At 44.9% G+C, this 18,563-nt stretch overlaps 1 protein-coding gene across 1 annotated transcript in view; it reads right to left on the bottom strand.

Annotated features, from left to right (window-relative positions):
• CCDC125 (coiled-coil domain containing 125) overlaps positions 1 to 12,225 on the bottom strand; it is a 262,752-nt gene extending 250,527 nt beyond the window's left edge. Inside the window, exon 1 of the mRNA XM_069224454.1 lies at positions 12,166 to 12,225. The gene's annotated coding sequence lies outside the window, so the exon portion shown is untranslated. The remainder of the gene's footprint in view (positions 1 to 12,165) is intronic.
• Between the last annotated feature and the right edge of the window lie 6,338 nt (positions 12,226 to 18,563).

The raw sequence follows: 18,563 nt of genomic DNA, 5'->3' as shown, positions 1-18,563 counted from the left end.
GTCTATAGGATTTAACGTCCATAGGGTCCCGTCCCTGTTTGGGTAGGACAGCTATCATGGCTTCTCTTTGTGAGGGGGGCAGCGCCTTGTGGTTCCAGGCTTCCTCGAACACTTTCAGCAGGTGAGGCTTTAAATAATTTGAGTATTTCGTGTAGTATTCTAGTGGGAGGCCATCTATTCCCGGTGCCTTATTCCTGGGAATCTGTGCTATTGCTACGTTTAACTCCTCTACACTCAACGGGGCCTCCAATTTCTCAGCGTCTCCCTGAGACAATTGTGCCAATTGGGATGCTGCCAGAAATGTGGTGAGCTGTGTAGGCGTACAGGCCATTCTCTTGCCGTAAAGGTTTGCGTAATATTCCCTGAATGCCCCGTTTATCTCCTGTTGTGTGGAGGCCATCTCTCCGTTATCTAGTCGTATGGCCCCTATTGGAGGTTGTTGTCGGTCTCCCTTTAGGAGCCATGCCAGCAACCTGCCTGACCTGTCTCCTTCCGACTACTGTCGCATCAGGTAATATTTGTGGTCATGCCTACGGAGGCGAGTATCTGCTTGTTTATATTGTTAGCGCGCTTCTTGCAATACGGTGTAGGGTGCCTCCTGTTGTGCCACCGCTGTTTCCAGCGCTCTCAATTCCTTCTCTAGGTTACTGATCTCCGAGTGTAGAGTGCGCCTAACTCCCCAAGTGGACGACATACAGTAACCCCTGATCACCACTTTATGTGCCTCCCACTCTGCTGCCCTTGTGCTCGCGGAGTTTATGTTGGTTTCCCAATATTGCCTCAGTGCCGAGCCCAGTCCCTCTGCATATGCCTGATCTTGGAGTGCTTCTGGCTGTAATCGCCATGTGGGGATCACTGATCGAGTTCCGCCCCATTTTAGTATCATTTTGAGCGGCGAGTGGTCTGATAATGTCTTAGCCAGGTACTCTGACTCGCTCGACATTGCGCATATATCTGCGGAGCCTCAGATTATGTCTATTCTAGTATACACTCCGTGGGGTATGGAGTAGAATGAGTATTCTCTATGTTGGAGGTGTTTCATGCGCCATACGTCATAGAGTCTCATATCATCCGCCCATATCTGTAAGGGGCTCTTAGCGCTTCTATTTGTTGTACCTTTCTTGGGTGGGGTTGATCTATCTAGTGCTGCATTCGGTAAGCCACTAAAATCACCTCCCCATATGGCCGGGGCTGCAGGGTTTACTAGTAGTGCTGGGGTGAGTGTTTCCAGAAAGCCCGCCAGTGCATTGTTGGGGGCGTAAATCCCTATGAGCACTAGGTGCCTCCCGTCTAATTGTCCCTCCACTATTACATATCTGCCACCTGGGTCCACTTTATATGAGTTTCGTGTGAACGGGACGCCTCCTGCTATCCAAATTAGAACCCCCATAGCAAACGCTGAGTAGGCTGTGCCTGTTATCTGCCCGCCCCATTTCCCACGGATTTCCTGCAGCTCAGGTTCCAGTAAGTGTGTTTCTTGTAGGATAGCTACGTGAACTCTCTGGCGTCTGAGACGCACGTGCACCGGCGCCCTTTTGCCCGGTGTGCCCTTGCCCCTCACATTCCACGTAATTATTTCATATTGGTGTGCATGTGAAGTCGTGTGCCCAGACATGTGTCACTGTATGGTGCGACTGCATCCTGCACATCCCAGTGTGCAGCTTCCTTCTGGACTCCCCCCGTTCCACTGGGTATGTATTTAAGTCTGACATCCACAATGGTGTATCCGGCTCTCTGAGTTGACCTATACCAAACCCTTTAACTCCCCAAATCCCTCCCCTCGTTCTAACTACTTCCCTAAACCAACTACTAACACTTAGTGAAACTCCCCATGTACTACTATGTGGTGAGATCTGTATCCGTTCGGATACCTGTGGGGGAGCCGTATTAATATCAGATGTGGCCCTTGTGTGGAGCACGCATCCTTCCTCAGACCTGGTCTGAGGGAGTGTGTATATATGAGTGTGGGCACTCCCGATATATTGTGTTGTATAATGTTGATCACCCCCCCTTTTGCTTGCCCGCAGTTATTAATCAGCAAACACAGCGGTCAAGGATTAATCGTTCAAAAGATACTCTTTATAGCCAGCGCGGCTGGCGATTCAATTCTTGTTGCGGTTTCTTCTGTATCCCAGTTGCTCGCTGCCCTATCGGGGCTGAGGAATCCGGTGTGCTATTTTCGTTTACAGATCATCTGCAGTTCTAGGGGTAACCTCCAGGCCCCGGAGCGCATCTGTAATTGTGGAGTCCGAGCTGGCCGATTCCGAGTCCGAGCCCACCGAGTGACCCGTCTTGAGTGACTCAAAGGAGTACTGCATTAGTAACGGAGTTTCTTTTAGCACTTTTGCTCTTTCCTCTGCTGCTTGCTTCTCCGTGGGCTGTCCCTTGTGGCGTCTCTTATTGCGTTTTCTTGATGTGGAGGGCGTCCATTCCTCCTCTTCATTCGCTCCTTCACTAGACAGTGCTATGCCTTTAGCATGCATCCAGGTCCAAGCATCTTCGGGGGATGTGAACACATGGGTACGTTCTTCAGAGATCACCCTCAATTTGGCAGGGAAAAGAAGAGCATATTTGATATTGTGTTCCCGGAGCCGTTGTTTGACTTTCATATAGGAGTTTCGTTGTTTCTGTACTTCTTGGGTGGAGTCTGGATAAGCATGGACCACTGAGCCCTGCTGTCGGAATGGGCCTTTGCTGCGAAATTGCTGCAGTATCAAATCGCGGTCTCTGTAATTCAGTAGCCTCACTATTAATGGTCTGGGAGGTTGACCCGGTAGAGGCGGTCTGCCCGGGATTCTATACGCTCGCTCGACAGAGAAGAACTTCGAAGGGGCCCCGCTCAGTACTTCTTTGATTAGCCACTATTCTATGGTTAGTTCCGAGCTCTGTTCTGGTGGGTGCTCGGGGAACCCCACGAAGCGAATATTATTGCGGCGGGATCTGCTTTCCGCTTCCTCTGCGCGCCTCCATAGGATCTTCACCTCTGCGTCCAGGCGCTGGATTTGTTTCTGGTTGTCCGAGGCCATGGGACTCGTCTTGTTCAGGGTGTCCTCAGTAGTTTTCACCCTCTCTGTCAAGTTCCGATGATCCACTCTGAGTAGGTTTAGATCTTGTGACACTGTGTCTATTTTTAGTTCTAGTGTGGATTTAGTGTCCATGATTGCCTGTGGCACTTTTTCGAACTGTACAGAGTGGGATTGGAGTGTACTTTCCAGTGATTGCAAGGTTAGGAGTTGCTGATGGTTGGTGGGTGACGGGCCGGGCGCGGTTTTTTGCTGACTTGGATTTCCCGGCCATTGTTATTACTCTGTATTTCCCGCTACCAGGAGTCAGTTAAATTGTGCGTTTCTAGAGCGACTAGGCGCCCCGGGAGCTCCAATCTACCTTTCGGCGTAGTATACCTTGTTGAGGCCCCTGTGCCCTGTTCCTGGTTCCTCCTTGTCTATTCTATCTGTAGGGGTTTGTGCTGGGTCGAGTGTAACTGTTGGGGGGGGATCTTGGTGCTGCTAGTTGGGCGTTTCGGTCCCTGGGTGAGCGCAGGTGTCTATTCAGAGTGTATGCCCTGTGTTGAGCCCCCAGAAGGGGTGGGGAGGGGTCAGGGCAATCCTGGTGAGCGCAATATTCTTCCACCGATATCCCCGCCGTTCGTGTCTGCAGGCCCCAGCTCGTGCAACGCAGGAAAATCTGACGAGGGCGCACACCACCAGGGAACTGTCTCCCTTTTGCGGGAGTGCCCTGCAGGATTATTGTTCCAGGTCCGAGTCGGAGCTCCTCGTTAGGCGTCCGACTCGGTCGCCATCTTGGCTCCTCCCGACGCCTCGTATTCTTAACTAAGCATTTTCTACATTCCTCCCGGCAGTAGGATGATTTTTGTACAAGCCCAGGGGCAGGGTTTTCTGTTTCCCTTAAAATTAACCTTGTAACTCCCAGTTTTCTCTGTTAACTGTTGTTGCTCCTGATTATATTAGACAGTATGGAGTCTAGCAGCTCTACTTCGCTTCACGTTGACCCTGAGGAAGTATCTGCAATAAAACAGGACATTGATGTGTTCATTCAAAACTCTGTGCAGTAGGCAGTGAACAGTTCCATCAATAAACTGTCAAAGAAACTGGAATCCTCAGTTTTAAAAATGCTTAATAAGACCATATCAGCCCAGTCTGCAGGGGAATGCAGACAGCGCCTTTCACCTATTTCCCAGTCAAAAAATACTCAAAAATTGGCGCTAAAGATTTGTGAGGTTCCCTCACCCATGGCAGAGTATGCGGTTCTTCAAAAGGCTCCAACTAAGGAGAATAAAAATCCATATATTTCAAATCCTTCCCAAAAACGTAAATCTAAAACCAAACACATTTTGTCTCCTTTGATAATTTCTTCCAAACCAGACACTGACGATGATATGCCTGACGCAGATTCAGATGCTGACCCCTCTGACCACAATGATTTTTGTTCTTGTCCTATTTCAAAGAAACCTAAATTATCCTCCTCTGAGTCTTTTACTCACAAACCGCTCCTATATTGCGAGGGTTTACCGATGTTTGATCCCTCCTTCATTCTACATCCCAATTTAACTAAATGGTTTCCAGCCGCTCACGTAGGTGATTGTGTGTCTGCCAAGCTATTCTGTCTGTTGGATAAGCAAACACGAGCCAAGCTCAAATCGGAGTGTCCACGCACTTCTCTTGCCCACAAATCTTCCATGACGCCTTCCATCGACCAACCCATTTTAACATTCTTCACCATATTCAGCAAAGATCTTCGGAAAGGAATTGATAAAGTCTGGTCCTCCTGCCAGGATAAACTGTTAGATGTCATTGGCCCACTCACCCGTATTTTCGATATTGCTGAGTCCGCCAGAATCGATGGCTCTTTTATTGATCCCGAAGAACGTTCCTTATGGGTCCAGAGGACTGTCTGCCTTCTCGGGAATGCTAATGCTGCTCTTTCACAGGAAAGGCGCAAAGGACTTTTGCTCAAATTAGACCCCAAACTTGTTAATCTGGCAACAATTCAACCTCAAGTTAAAACAGAGGGTTTACTCTTTGGCGACACCTTTATCAAAGAGCTGGGCAAATATGTAGCCACTTTTACCTCTATGGACAAGGCTCAACAGTCCTTAAAGAAAATGTTCAATCAGCGGGTTTTTGCCAGGGCCGGCAGAGGCAGGAGCCGCTTTGCCGGCCGCACAAACTACAATCAAGGCTCCCGTGGCGCCTACAACTCATCATATCAGGAATTCAGGCCGCAGTTTTATCCACAGAGGGCCAGAGACTTTCGCTCCAGAGGCTACAGGAATTCCAGGAACACCAATCAAACAGGTAAATCCATCCTTTTGTCATTTCCCCGTCGGCGGTCGTCTTTGATAACCAATTCGGGAAAAAATGACAATCACCTCAGATCCTTGGGTTCTAAATACAATTCAAGGCTATATGATAGCATTCTAATCAACCCCAGTTCAAGTTCTTATTCCCCCTCCTCCACGTTTCTCTACAGATATGTCCGCTCTTATTTCTTCAGAAGTTCAGTCCCTTTTGCAAAAACAAGCCATAGCAGTTAGTCATCTAGATCCTTCCGGTTTCACCAGCTCCATTTTCTTGGTTCAAAAGAAGGACAAGAAAATGCGACCAGTTATCAACCTCAAGTTCTTCAACCAGTTTGTCGTCTACTGCCACTTCAAGATGGAAACTATCCTCCACTCCATCTAAAGGACTCTTTTCCAGAACGACTGGATGGTTCGTTTGGCTTTACAGGACACTTATCTGGTCGTCCCAATCCACCCAGAACACAGGACGTTTCTCCAATTCCAGTGGCTCGACCAATTCTTTCACTTTACATCTCTACCTTTCGGTCTCTCATCAGCTCCATGGTGTTTCACCAAGCTCATGAAACCAGTGGTAGCGTGCCTCAGGGCGTAAGACTTCTCATTTATCTTGACGATATTCTCCTGATGAGCCAGTCGCCTCAATCACTTATAACTCACCTAAATTTAACCTGTTCTCTTCTATCAGACTTGGGTTTCATCATCAACAAAGAAAAATCTCTTCTTCTTCCTACCCAAATTATAGAATTCTTAGGTTTCCAAATCAATTCAGTTTCGGCCACTCTGCTCCTTCCTTCCGCAAAAATAAAATCTATAAAGTCGGAGATTCTTCAAGTATTGCGTCACTCTTCCATTTCCCTAAGAACCCTCACCCGCGTCGTCGGTCTTCTTTCCTCTTCCATACAGGCCATATTTCCAGGTCCCTTACATTACCGGGCCCTTCAGCATTTAAAGATTCAACATTTATGTAAAGGAGTTTCGTACGCAGACACTATACCTCTAGATCATGATTCTCGTACAGAACTGCAATGGTGGATAGACCATTTAGATGCCTGGAACGGAAGAACTATCTTTGCATCAGCCCCAAATCTTGTATTAGAGTCAGATGCAAGCCTAACATGCTTGGGGGCCCGTTGTGGTCCAATCTCGACTGGAGGTACATGGTCGTTAGAGGAGTCCAGATTGCATATCAATTGTTTAGAGATGCTTGCAGGCTCCTTTGCAATCAGAAGCCTGGCAAATAAAGTCTGTTGTGCTATCCTACTCAGGATGGACAATATTTTTGCGGTTCGCTACATAAATCATCTAGGAGGCACAAGATCCAAACCACTAGCAGAATTAGCAAAAGGTTTTTGGGAATTATGCCTTGCAAACCAAATTTCAGTTCATACAGAGTATCTTCCAGGAACCCTCAACTCCATCGCCAACTGGCACTCTTGTCATCTCTGTGACTCAAGTGACTGGAAACTCCATCCTGCGATCTTTCAATTACTACAGAACAAATGGGGCCCCTTGACGATCGATTTGTTTGCGTCTCGCCTCAATTCGCACCTTCCTCAATTTTACAGCTGGCGTCCGGATCCTTTGGCATTGGCCTCCGATGCATTTCTTCAAGATTTGTCCAAGTCCCTCTCTTACGCTTTTCCCCCCTTTGTTATGATCAGCAGGGTGCTAGCACAAGTTCGATGTCAACAAGCCACTTTAATTCTTATTGCTCTATTCTGGCAATCCCAGATTTGGTTTCCAACGCTTCTGGAACTTGCCATAGATTTTCCTTTCCTCATTCCTCCTTTCCCAGATCTCCTCTTGTATCCTCTACAACGTCCTCACAACCTTGTTTTGGACAACCTTCTTTCTCTTTCAGCATGGAAAATTTCGGGAATTCCCAATTTTTCCCTCTCATTTCGTCACAAGCTTCGGAATATATCAGACAGTCATGGGCTCCTGGGACGAGAAAGGCCTACAAGTCAGCTTGGGCTTTACAGCACAGCTGGTGTCTGGGAAAACACATTGATTTCCTTTCAGCAGATGTCACCTTTATTGTGAATTTTCTTGCCACCGAGGCTAGCAAGGGCAAAGCCTTCCGTACTATTAATTTGTACAGATCAGCCATCTCTTCTAAACATGAGAACGTCAACGGAAAACCGGTGGGTGAACTCCCGCTTATTTGCCGACTTTTAAAGGGAGTAAAATTTTCTAATCCAACGTTACCTAAATATAGATTTTTGTGGGATGTTAATGTAGTTTTAAATTTCTTTCTCTCATGGCCCGACAATTCTTCCCTTACTTTGAAGATGTTATCAGCAAAACTCACTATGCTAATGTGTCTTATTTCTATTAAACATCTTTCCGATGTCAAAGCCTTAGATATTTCCTCTAGACAGTTTACTTCTTCTGGTGTGTTATTTACTGTGTCTCGTAGAACAAAAACAAATTTACAATATGTTTTTTACCCATATTTTCCAAATCACCCCAAACTATGTGTCGCACAATGTTTGAAAATTTACGAGCAGATGACTGCTCATCTAAGAACGTCCTCAACTCCCCAACTCCTTATTTCCTTCAGGAGGCCTTGTAAGCCTGTGTCCTCAGCTACTTTAGCCCGCTGGGTTAAATGGATTATGTCAATGGCAGGGATCGGCACCTCCAGATTTGGAGCACACTCTTCCAGAGGTGCTATGGCATCTAAAGCCTTTTGGACGGGTTCCCGCCTTGAGGACATTCTTAGATCTGCAGATTGGTCTAATGATAATGTGTTTAGAATTTTTTATTGTAAACCTGTTGATAATGTTTCTATGAATGTCATTAATTTGCTTTGAACAAGCATAATAGGAGCCTCCGGTCTTGTCATAAAATGTAGATTTTCCTAGTTTTAATGACGGAAAGTCTTAATTTTATTAAAGACACGGAGGTGAGTATTATCCCACCTCTTACGTTAGTAACTATTGTCTGTTTTTCTTTTCCTCCCATCCCTTCAGTGTCAACATCGTCTGTTCAACCTGCCACCTAAAACTTCGCCTCATGGTTTGGATGCTCCTCCAACGTCTTGCCTTTCTCCTTCTCCACTCCTTGGTTTGGCGGACCATCAGTGTGCTTCTCTTCATCTACAGTTTCCTGGTCTTATGAACTTTTGTTCGGACTTGTTATCCTTTATTATGGCAGTTCTTATTTTGGCTTCTATTTTTCCTTTATTTCGTACTAGCTGATTCTTAAGCGCAAGAAAAGAGGGCTGTTCGCAGTCAAGTTACGTCATAATAGCATACATTTGTGTTGATTGGTTGTTGTAAATGTACTATAACTTGTTTCCCATTGGCTCTTTTTTCTCTTCGCTTCTGGGATTTGTAGTTTTCTTCACTTGCTGCTGTTTAATTAAAGCAAGAAAAGAAACGCATAATACTTGCCTCCGTGTCTTTAAAAATTAAGACTTTCCGTCATTAAAACTAGGAAAATCTACATTATACTAACTAGCCACTGGAATCAGTGAGGCTCAACTTAAAACTATCATTCAATCTTCTACAGTCATGTTAAATTCTGCAGTATTTTACAAGGAAATCTAGTTTATGATATTAGGTTAAAACCTTTCTCAGGCTGAAAAGCGAAAGAACAAGAACCTGTGTTTCTCGTCAGTGCTGTCTCAAACTATCTCATACTTTGCATACTCCACTTTAAAGCTGCCAGGCATCTGTATACACAGGCTTGTACATTTTGAAGTTCAAATGGTAAGTTATTTTTTTGAAGTCCATAACAGTTAATCAAGTATTTGTTGTAAAGAACACGCTGTAGGTGGTGTTCCTCATAAGCAAACTTCAAGGCGCCAGTAGTACGAGCTACTATGTCTGTGTCGTTTAAGGGATTGGTTCTGAAAGTACATCCAAAATAGATATGTACATCATTTTTTCAATTATATGGCTGAGGATTGGGAACCTGAGATGGACTGAGAACCTGATAAGGAGTGAATTGCGTAGTACTGGTAAAACCTTAATCACTGTTACCCGATTACTCATGAAGTGCAGGGTATGATCTCCAACCCTGCTGCCAATACTCCTCTTCCGTTTATCATTATTATCAAACATCCATTCAAAGATATTGGTGTAATTCATGCTTCCAACCCCTCATTACAGGTCCAAAATGGATACACTAGACATTAAAGCATACTACACACTCTCAAGATAACAGACATTATATCCAAGCGAATGCCCTCAAGCAATTTCCATGTAGGACAATGATTACAGGAAATGACTACAAAATTTGCACATACATACAATTTTACTGATAAAAGTATCAGTGAATGTTCGTAATTTGGCCATCACCAAGTAAAGTGTCTTGATTTATTTTGGCCCTGCTAAAATCTTTGTTTCAGCATACTTTAAAATTTTAAAAAAGGGCTACATTTGTACTTTCATATTTATTTTGAAATATTTCTACAGTTCATTTACAGGTATTTAAATGTTGTTGGGTGCCCGAAAAAAAACAGCATCTCTTATCTCTTTCTTCCACAGCAGCAAGATTTTCATATAGCTCATTTCACAAAATCCTTACACTTTGCAGTAAGCAAAAGAAAACACCAGACACCATGTTAAAAAAATAAGGAACAATTTGTCAGAGTATTAGACCGACATTTGACCCCTGTCTTTCCACGCACAGCAAATGTAACAGGATGAAAACAAAATGTAAAGTCGAAACTCCAGCATGGGAATTTAGGTGCCTTCTGAGGGCTCAAAGTGCTTTCGGAATTGGGTTCCCTCTGACCTCTGGGCCCCGGTGCATTGTACAGGTGTATAGGCTGCACCACTGTTACATCCCTGTGTGCATCCTAATGTTTCCTATGCTCCTTTGTTTTTTAAACACCCCCTCCCAAACTTTTGGTTCTGGTACTTCTCAAAACCCAAGCTTAGGGAATACAAATGAGGGTGCATAGGAAAAGCATGAAAACGCAGAATGCACAGAAACATGACAGAAACGTTAGTGGGGATTTGTACAGGCCAGTGTTTGCACATGTTAGCATATTACAGACAGAACTATTGCCTTTATTAATGCTTTCTACTTTATGCAAGAACACTGTAATTTGTGCTTTGAAAGTGAGTATCCAACTATAAATGTTCAAACCACTTCCATCACGTTTGACAGAACCTTTAATTGTGCGCTGTGGGTGTTTCTTTTCCATTTAAAACTACTGTCTATTTTCCTTACATTTCCGTTGCCAAAATATTTAAATACTTAGCCAAAGAAAGCACACATGAAACATTTTTAAAATATCGCCAACGTTTAATTTATTTAGCTCACTCATTTAAATAAAAAGCAATATGCAATGAGCAATAAGACGACTGAATGAACTGTCTTTGAGATTACATCTATAAACAAGCATTTCAAATGCAATGGGTCTCGCATTTGTTCAACTTAGAGCTATTAGCGTTGTAAAGCCCTAACTGGACTTTTCTTGCCACATAAATTGAAAATGAAAAATAATACAGTTTTACATAAGCAAGACTATTTAAAAGCGCCATGCCATCGGCGTGAAGGAGCACACAAAAGGAAACAGAAGTTCGCTTGCAGTCAAACGTATCAGCAGTTATGGAATTATCTATGAAACAGGGTGGATGTCATGCAAAGCGCTCGACTACTGCCCAGCGAAATTGTGCTGTTTAGGAAATAAAAATAAAAAGGAGTACAGAAACCATGCGGAAAACATGGAGCCTCGTATGCTTTCAGTAGTTGGCTGGTGCGCTTAAGGTGGGCTAAACACCAGAAAAGGCATGACTTTCACAAATGAAATAAAGCACGCTTTTAAAAAAGCAAGCCCACGAACCATTGAAAGTAATGGGTGTGGTTAAAAGCCCACAGAGATATTACAACAGGGGCCAGAGCGCTTGCAAGCTCGACCCTAAAACTATAGACTGAGATCTGGTTTTCAATGAGTATTCAGTGTTTAAACATCCAATGTATGTATAAAGAACTTAATTTGCCCTGTGTGATCATAAAAACAGATGCCACATCTTATTTCTCATCTGAAACTCATAATTCTGAATTTTTGAAAATAAAGCCAAACATGCCAGCATTAGCATGCGAGAGGAAAGGGCTTTAGTTAATGTACACCAAGTATTGAGCAAGTTGTAGTTTCCCATAACCGATCATGCTGTATCTTTTACTTGAAAAATGTTCCGAAGAAATCAATGCACGTAAGAATAAGGGAGGGAGGTATCCGACAAGGAATAACTTTAGAGATTTCAACTGCTCATGTTCCTGCGTGGGTACTGCACACAGTCACACTGTTTTCTTTGCATACTGGTATTTCAAGCTTTGCAATTTTCATAATAAATTCGAAACTACAAGTTACTTGAACGCAACGAAAAGTTCTTGTTCACCTGCTTTAAAAAAAGGGCAGCTAAAAGCGTCCCACAACGCACGCTAGCATCAGACGCTTTGAAAATAGATCACATGTAAAAACTTTACCGTTGTAAAAATGCACATAAAGGCTAAAGCACTGTCATAGCACATATATGCCAGGCGATACATTTAACATGGAGCAGGTTATGGCACACACATTGCCACATTTTTAAACTAGGTACGCCCGATTATTTCTAGCAGGTTTCAAATCATGTACTACTGAATACTGTAATAACAACAACTGTGGCATCACAAAAGCAAAAAAAAAAATGTAACTGCATGACTATTTTGCGCTCACATCGTTTTGGACTAACATACGAGTAAAGCTCCTCAACACTTTAATGTAAAACAGATCCCTGTGCACGATCCCCAGGTTTGATTAATGGAACTGCACTCTTTTACAACAGATATCGCAGCAATGAAAAGTGGTCCCGAACCACTTCCACCTCCCCCTCTTAACTTACCTCTTGGAGCCTCTTTCCACGTTCCCTTCCCTTCCGGGATTCTCACGCCCCGCCCTCTTGTCTCCCAATGACGTGGCGTTCACAGGGTCATGTGGCCTCTCCCCGCCCTGCGGCCAACGTCTTCCGAGGGGCCGTAGTGCCCCGCCCCCGTGTGGGATTTCACGCTCCTGAGGTGTGCGGGGATGTAGTAGGAAGCGGTTGAGCTGTGGTATTTCCAACGAGATTGCCGCGTGCTGTGTATATGCTGTATACATCCTCGCAGTTAGTTTTACTCTTGCGCTCTGTCAGGCCTCTGCACCTGGAAGTCTTTCAGTGAACATTCCTTATTGGAATCTGTTTCATTTCAAAGTTGTATTGGGGTACCATGCATGCTGTACATTAAGATTTGAGTATGTAAACTTACCTGCGAGGACTGAGGCATCGGCTGGGTCAGTTTTCCCCTGACTTTCCAAAGTCCAGGTCACGCTTGTTGTGGACTCCGTCCATTATACTTAAAGAACTTGCCATTTGTTCCTTGGCTGCTGAGCATTGTTTCATTTGGAGATTATCACTTTGCAACTTCGGTTTTCAAGAAAATGTTATTACAGTTTGGTGATTTTTGGATCTCGGAGCCCACAGCTGACTCACCTTGTTCGTGCCCTGGATTGGAGCTTGTAAAAAGGTTGCATGATTCTTGACAGCATGACGTGTTGTCATCAGCTGATCCCTGATGCGCGCTAACCACATCCTCTGGACAGGCTTGGCCAAAGGCTATAAATAATTGGGGGACAGACTGCACAAGTTTTTCCACCCGAGTACAGATCATGGTGTGTGTCTTCTTTAATTATATGTTTTGATGCAGTGTTGTTTCTGGGCCTTTTGACAAGGCTTCTACATTGGTGACGAGGGTCTTTGGCCACGGGCCCGGTGATCAGCCTGCCTAGCTCACAGTGAGCCGCCTACACCAGTCCCAGCAGTAGCATCGTGCCCGGCTACAGCAACATCTGGTCCTGGCCTGTCTCATATTAGGCGTTTGGACGTCTGCAGAGCCTACCTGCCTCCGGTGGACCACATTGGATATTTGGTCTTCACTGCATAGCTGGCATGCAGCTCAAATTACAGGTTCGTGCCTACCCCGAAGCCTGTCTTCTGTCCGATGGTGATGAAGCAGAAAATGAAGGTTTTGATTTATTAACGCTTAAACGTAGTGCTGAAATAATCATGTGTGACTTTAATCTAACTAATAAAGATTGTACAGGGACAAAATGTGCCCTCAGAGTAGTTTGCCATCATTTATACGCGTGCTTTATATAACGTGGTGAATTAGAATTGCACTAATCCGACATAATCATAAACGTGTGCTACGATTTGCTTGTTTGAAATATTTTAGCTTAGCATTACTTTAGCGGAGGCTTTGGCCTAGTTGCCCGGTCTCACAGTTTAGATGCTCGTATTTTTCCACTGTGCTAATAAACGTGTATTTTTGCTTGAAGCTGTACTTTTCCACAGAAACTGTTCACATGCTTATCTTAAAGTTAGTGCCAGCCTGGCATATTTTCTCTTTAATTCAAGGTCGACTTGCAGGTGCGGACAATGGAGGCTCTGAAAGTAAGCTAATTGGGAGACAATGTTGCAACTTGCGTACCCATCTCCAAGGATAATGTATGCTTAAGTAAAAGCTTGAGAACTGTCGTTTTTGATTGGTCAATTCGAAGCTAACCTATGAACCCTCCAATGGAGACCCTACAGGACTTGAACTGTTGTCTATAAAAACCAGGTGCACGAGAAGAAGGTAGCTATTATCGGCCATTACCCGGACACTACGCTATTTTGACTTCGTAGCTATTATGGCCCACTTTGCTGCGACGCCAATTTGAGAGACTTTGATTCTTTCTCTAATCGAGAGAAAGAGACTTTAAACGATTCTTGCCCTAGAGACTGTAACTTTGATTTGATCCCTTTGCATGAAGTAATAGTTCTACCTTGCCGCCGTGAGGCATTTGCCCCGTTCACCCCTGCCCCTTGGTCCCGTCCCATGCTGGTCAAGAAACGGTACCCATGATGACCGAAGAACGGTACCTGTGAGACGAAGACTTCCTTGTATGCTGATCGTAATTGGTAAATATGAAAGGAAATTGTAAAATTGCATTGTGTTCCTTTTAGGTAACCAACTGCTGATTTTGGTAAGAGCCCTAGTTAAGAGTTTTTCTAAATTAATGTTGCTAAATTGTTTTTGCATGAAGTCCCACATGCCGATGCTAATTTGAGGTTAGACGAGGATTCCATATGTCGCACGATGCAATTTGAGATCTTGTTATGCTGACTAAATGTATGCCATTAGTTCATTACAGATTATCGTATTAGTGATTTGCATTTCCATTATCGAATGCCTTGTGATTCAAATGCTTCATAGATTGCACTTGTTTCGACGTTATGGACAGTTATTAATGTTCATATATGTTTATCATTTGGTGTTGAGACACATTTATATTGTGCTAGCTTTGTTAATATAGGGAAATAAATTCACTAACTTTGCAATAAACTGGTGTGGTTATTCCTGACTGAAAGGTCAGGGTTCGCCGAAATGTATTCTGGATTAATTGTAAAGTGTTATGTCGTTCAAGGGGTTGCTTATGTTCGTTATTGATTATTGATTTTGATGAGATTGATCGGATTAAGAGTACAGAGAGTTCCCACTAAGTCAAAAGATTCATCGGCCTAAAAGAGCGTCCAAACGCAGGTAAATTATTACTACGGACCGCTCTATCAGTAGATGGTAGCAGAGGACGGTTTCGTCTTTTGGGACCCTGTACTATTAAAGTACATGGTGTCGAATTAACGGTTACGCATTTTGAGACCCCATTCGAGAAGTTGAATTAGATTTTCTTGGGTAGAACGGATTGACAAGATGATGATGGGCTAGGTCCACCGCGACTTTCCCGGGATCTCGGAGCTTGCGGATGGAGAGAACGGAGGTGTGGAATCAGCGCTGGCGGTACTAGTGATGGTATGAGTGAAGTTAGGGTTTTGCGCTTGCACAGCTTATTGCCGCAGGGTGTGTGAAAAGGTTGCGAGGATTTTCTTTTAAGGATAGCGGAGGTGCGACTCCGAGTGTAGAAGTAGAGAAGTCGTCGAACTTCATAGAGTTAGCGGAGGTGCGGCTCCGAGTGTGAGAGTAGGGAAGTCGTCGAACTTCATGTGCGTGTGGCGCTTCGTGCATAAAAAGGTCCACGTGGTTGTTGTTGTTGAGACGGGCCCTGCGAGGTCAAGAGACTCCGGAGTATGTTGATCCATGTTGTGGTCTGGGCGGTTTAGTAGGTTGATCGGGCGTGGTCAACGAGTCGGTACGTGTGTTAGGGAGTGAAAGAAACTTCGACTTCGGGCTTTGACAAGATTCTAAGTGCACTAGAACAGATCATTGACAAGTTGAGAGTAGGTCTGCGGGTCAGATTTGCTTGCGAATGTGGGGACTGAGAAAGACGGAATAGCGGCCGGAGGCTAGTGAAAGGTCCCGAGGCTAGTGAAAGGTCCCTAAGGTCCTGAAGCGACTGTGTTACCCTTCCTGTAGTAAACCGACAGATCTGTTTTATTTTTGGTAGCTCGCAATATATGCAAGAAGTTGTTACGAGAGGAGGTGAGTGAAGGAAGACTAGCCGCGAGGCTTTGTCAGCCGCAGTGTGTGTGAGTGTGACGTCACTAAGAGCCGCGCTGGGATAGGTTGGTTGCAGAGAAGGGTCGCGCACGGATTGGACGTAGTCCGTGGGACTCGATTGGAAGGGGAAAGGCAGGTGAAGAGTATTCCGGGAATTAAAGTCACCTATTGATTATAAACTTGGCTAAATAAAGGACGAGAAAAATGAAATTCTTTAAAGCATTCAGGAGCGCGATGAAGGGGGAGTCTTACCTTAAAGCGAGCGTAGGAGAAGAGACGCCGCCCAAGGGTACACCAGCTTACATTGTAATGGAAGAAAAGGGGGTAGCTCCGTGTCTTTGGCTAAAGCAATGGCACAAGTGGACAGAGAAACATGGGAGCGTAGCGTTCCCGATACATGGGACATTCAATATAAGGGTTCTAGAGAATTTGAGATTCACGATGTATGACATGAAGGTGCCTCCAAGGCCAGCACAGTTTGAGGCTCTAGCAATTTGGGAACTAATGGCCAGACAGCAACAGCAAAAGAAGTTCGAGACCAGAATGAGGAAGGTAGAAAAGACACTAGCGGATGCTAGGTGGGATAATGCACAGAAGGTGTGGAGGTCAGATGTATTGCAGGGGATAAAATTGTTCCCCGCAATTACTAAGGAAGGAGAAGAGACAGGTAAGAAAGCCACCTGTAAGACAGACAGAAAGTGTTCCAAGGATAGAGAGGACGAGGAAAAGTTGAGAAGAGAAGAGGAGTTAGAGGATGAGGAGTTGATAATGCAATTGCTGAACGACCGTCCACCGCCTTATGCAGAGAATGGACAAGGTCCAAGTACCAGTTCTGCCCCTCCGGCACCGGTACAGAACAGTGAAACCCAGAGTTCAGGAGCGTCATCGGGATCTAAGGACCCGAGTCTGCTGTTCACCCCGCAGATACCGCAGGTTAGGAGAATATATCCAGATGTGCCCGTGTTGAGACCAGCAGAAAATTATCAGCAGCAGATGCCAGGGTAATATAGTAGTGATAACGGTGCAGGAATGATTCTAGATCCAACAGTAAGGGGAGTACAGAATGGTTACAACCCAACAATGGCACAAGCTGAATCAACTCAGTTTTTGATGCCTCAAAAGCAGATGCAGGGAGGAAACGCACATGCTCAAATGACGGGGAGCCAGATGGGCATGCCGGCAATGATGACCCATGGTGTGGGAATGAACATGCCACAGAACATGGGGAATGGACAGAACCCAGACGCGATATCCTTACCCATTACTGTAGGTCCAGCGGTACCTCTGTATAGTCAGCCTAATTCGGGTCTGAACAGTCAGGGATCAATGCTGCAGAATGGGACAGAAAGAAGGTGCATAGAAAACACTCCAGGGATAACTCCGATAGCGGCTCAGCCAACTGGGTCTGGGTCCTTGATGGAGTTTAGTCCCATATGTGCTCAGTCAACACTGGTGAGGTCGAGCCCCCCACTGATAATAACTCTCACATCGAACACTGAAAAGCTGCCGCAGCCATCGATGGCAGTCGATGTGAACGCTACCCTGATGGGGGTGAATGCGCAACAGCTGACACAGTGGTTCAACAGTCTGAATTCCACACAAAATTCAGCTAGTGGGAAAGGAGAAGACTATATGAATAGGGTCAGGTTGAACATGGAAGCACAAGAATTGGTGGAAGGGACTATGGGTGTGAACAGGTTAGAGTCCTACACGGAAGAAGAGCTGAGGTATCTATGTCCCAGGATTACGAAGGAAGTGAACAAGATACATAAGAGCTTGCAGGAAGCAGCTGACAGAAACGGGGTTGACATAGACAAGACGAAACACTTGAGCAGGAGCTACAGGCTAGATTTTGGGACCACAGATTTTGAACACATGAGGTCAGCAGGCATGAAGACACACCTTAGAGAATTGCTGCAGAGTGCACAAGTGTGGAGGTGCTTAGACAAATGGGAAAGCAGGTGGGTAAAGAGGAAGGAAAAGAGGAGGGACAGTGCTACAGAACACAATGAGAAAAGACCGCAGAGTAGTGATACAGTAACAATGTTACCAATGAGGGAGACAGCAGGGGGAAAATTAGTACATGTACCATGGCACAGAAGCGACATTCAGTCCTTTACGGACGATTTTCCCAAACTAAGAGAGAAGCCGATTGAATGGTATCAGCAGACTGATAGGTTTGTGAAGCTTGCAAAATGTCTCTGGGAAGACCTGAATACTCTCTTTGAGATTGTGGTTCCGGCAGATTTGTGGGAGGATTGCAAAAGAGCTGTAGGTTGGCCGACAAGTGAACCTGAGAGGGACAGGGAGACAGGTGCACCATCACCTTTGGTGATGAGCTTGTACTATAAGGTGATTGAGCATTTGAAAACGAAGGTACCCGCGAAGAATGTGGATTGGCAGAAGATTGATCGAACTGCCCAAGAGACTAAAGAATCGATTCATAGTTACTATGAGAGGTTGTTGAAGGCGTTCAAGAATTACAGTGGCACGGAAACAATAGAGGCGAAGGACATGCTCCATTTTGTCTTCAGATTTGTGGAAGGGCTGAGGCCAGAGATAAGTCAGATGATAAAGTCACATTTGATTTGTTGGCAGTCTAAACCGATTGACGAAGTCTTGACTTATGCGAAATACTGTAGCGACGAAATTGAAGTGAAACAGAAAAAGCTGAAAGAGAAGGTGATGATGATGCAGCTTAAGGCAGCTCAAACAGGTTTGCAAGGTCTGCAAGGCTTGCAAGGGATACAAGGGTTCCAACAGCAGG

Source organism: Pleurodeles waltl, chromosome 1_1, assembly GCF_031143425.1.
Source record: "Pleurodeles waltl isolate 20211129_DDA chromosome 1_1, aPleWal1.hap1.20221129, whole genome shotgun sequence".
NCBI classification, from domain to species: domain Eukaryota; kingdom Metazoa; phylum Chordata; class Amphibia; order Caudata; family Salamandridae; genus Pleurodeles; species Pleurodeles waltl.
This window is presented reverse-complemented; position numbering and strand designations above follow the sequence as displayed.